At 44.8% G+C, this 2,451-nt stretch overlaps 1 protein-coding gene across 1 annotated transcript in view; it reads right to left on the reverse strand.

Annotated features, from left to right (window-relative positions):
* Positions 1–2,020, reverse strand: part of LOC105568680 — a 26,478-nt gene extending 24,458 nt beyond the window's left edge. The window contains exon 1 of the mRNA XM_012024535.1: positions 1,489–2,020. The gene's annotated coding sequence lies outside the window, so the exon portion shown is untranslated. The remainder of the gene's footprint in view (positions 1–1,488) is intronic.
* Positions 2,021–2,451: the final 431 nt, after the last annotated feature.

The raw sequence follows: 2,451 nt of genomic DNA on the forward strand, positions 1-2,451 counted from the left end.
TGCAAGCAACCGAGCTCGCTATGAGTCTGCGCCCGCAAACTTATAAATGTTAATGTTAAAATCCAGCAGCGTAATAACAGCCAGTAATAACACCAACTAATAGTTACGTAACACAAATATTATAATTACCTACTCAACAATGTAACTGTTACGCACAATATGTGCCATGTTACATTTATATAATTCGGTGAGAAATTATAACATTGCTGTTACGTAATTATAAGTTGGCGTGTATCAAGATGGTGATTCGCCCAGTTCTTTCCGCGCTACGTTTGAACGATTAAAACAATTACAGCGATTCGCAGGCTCTTTATATTTTCGTAACAACAATATGTAGAGGAAAGTCTCCTATTATGTGATAGGCTCCTTATATGAGATAGCGGAGTCTCTGCTAAATTGATAAGCATCATCTGTTGGTTCCATCATGAATTTATTGCCCTTGGAGTAAAACCTGCTTGATTTGTGATTGAATTTAGACGGTGAAAACCTACTATCTCATAATAGAGAGTTTTCCTCTACCTGTCCAATGAATAAAGAACTTGGTCCAAGTTCCAGTATCGTGAACACAGGCCTTAAAGGCTCCCAAGCTTTAAAACCGAAGAAGGGTAGAAAGGTTAATGCGAGCCGTGAACGCAGAGATTGAGGCGTAGTCTTTTTCCGTCGTCACTGACGTTCAATATTAAAATTTCAAATTCACAAACGTTTCGATCCCATTTGGGTCATCTTCGGTGTAAATAAAGTACATCTACAAAAGTTAAAAGCGTGTAACACGGTGGAGACAGAACAAAATAATTTGAGAGAAAAAGAAACGTTAACCGCAATAGAAGAAACGAAATTACAAGTAGCAATGAATATGCACTTATATTTGCTCGGTAATTGAAAATCGTTCGCCGGGCTCGGGAGCGTCGGGCGCAATTTATTTAATTTACAAAGTTATCGAACTAGCATGCCTGATTATGCAACGCGTATAGATTAAACGTCGCGCGTTCGGCCGGATTGTTGACTGTGCCAACGTGCATAGAAATATACCTCTTCCGTAGGCGGTCGCGCGATGGCGCCTACTCGCGCGCATACCTACCTACCTGCAGCCCCCGAACCGGCCAGCCTCGCGGGCGGAATTGCTCTCCGCGACGGAACGAACTCTCGTTTCACCGAGATTCCTCCGTCCGTGCGTCACGGGAGCGGGAGAGAGAGAGAGATACACACGCTGCCGTTTCTCTACGCGTATCCGTTCGCGTTCGTGCGTGGCCGGTAGCCGCCTGCCGCCGCGAGAGCGGACGTGTGAAACGCGAACGAGCAAGATGACGAGGGGAGTCGGACGGGTCGGTCGATGCGACCGCGGAAGAAATTCCGCCAAACGGCGTGAAGAAATCTTATCGCGCGGGCGAGCATCCCGCATTTGACGAACGCGAGAGAGTATCGTGGCGCGACGTCGAGGTCTTTTTTTTACGACGAGCTTGATACACACACGCACGCACACGCACTAACCTTTATCTTATCATTTGCGAAGGCGGATCGAGGTTGCCGCGGTTGTTTGCTATGGTATCAAGACTCTCGACGACTCGATGCGCGTTGACTGACGCTCTCGCTCCCTTTCTCTGTCTCTCTTTCTTATCCTTCTACCGAGAAAGTAGAAAATTCCACGAGGGTGAAACATATCATCCCCCACGATTTCGACCGCGAGCGATTCACGACGGCGCGAAACGCTCCCGCACGGGCTGCATCAGGCCGCATGCCCTATCGGACGGCGATTCACTTTATCGACCGAGCAATTAAAAAACAAACAATATCGCAGTAAAAAGACGCTGTTTTATCCACCGGACACGTTATCGGTGTACGTCTCTAGAGCGAATCGGTCGATCGATATTCCTGCGCGGAAATAGCCGACGGTCTCTACCATTGTAGAGTAACGTCAATTTTAATTTAATTTATTTCTTAGCCTTTGCTCAGTTTTAGAATTAGAAAAGTGGAAAATAAAGTAAACCAAAATTAAAATTATCTACATTGATAGAAAGAGAGAGACGCAACAAAAGCTACTACATGGAAATAATTTTTTAAAAAATTTATCCTGAAATTGGCTCATATTGCCCATATAAGATACCTTGACAATATATTCAATTCTTCAACACAGTTGTCATAACTGATATTTGTTTTTTCATGAGCCTTGTAAATTGTTTTATTTATCCTGAAAATTATAAAATCGTGGGACTCTCGGGGAACTCGCAAAGAACTCTTGGAAAAACTCAGAACTCGCAGAGAACTCTCGCTGCGAACTTCACGAGTTCTTTGCGAGTTCCCTGCGCATGAGAATTCTCAGGGGATTCGCAAAGAACTCGCAAAATTCGCGGCGAGAGTTCTCTGCGAGTTGTGAGATTTCCATGAAAGTTCTTTACGAGTTCCCCGAGAGTTCTCATGCGCAGGGAACTCGCAAAATTGTCAGCGAGAGTTCTC

This window comes from Vollenhovia emeryi, unplaced genomic scaffold (genome assembly GCF_000949405.1).
Source record: "Vollenhovia emeryi isolate VEMERY1.0 unplaced genomic scaffold, V.emery_V1.0 DF939128.1, whole genome shotgun sequence".
NCBI classification, from domain to species: Eukaryota; Metazoa; Arthropoda; class Insecta; order Hymenoptera; family Formicidae; genus Vollenhovia; species Vollenhovia emeryi.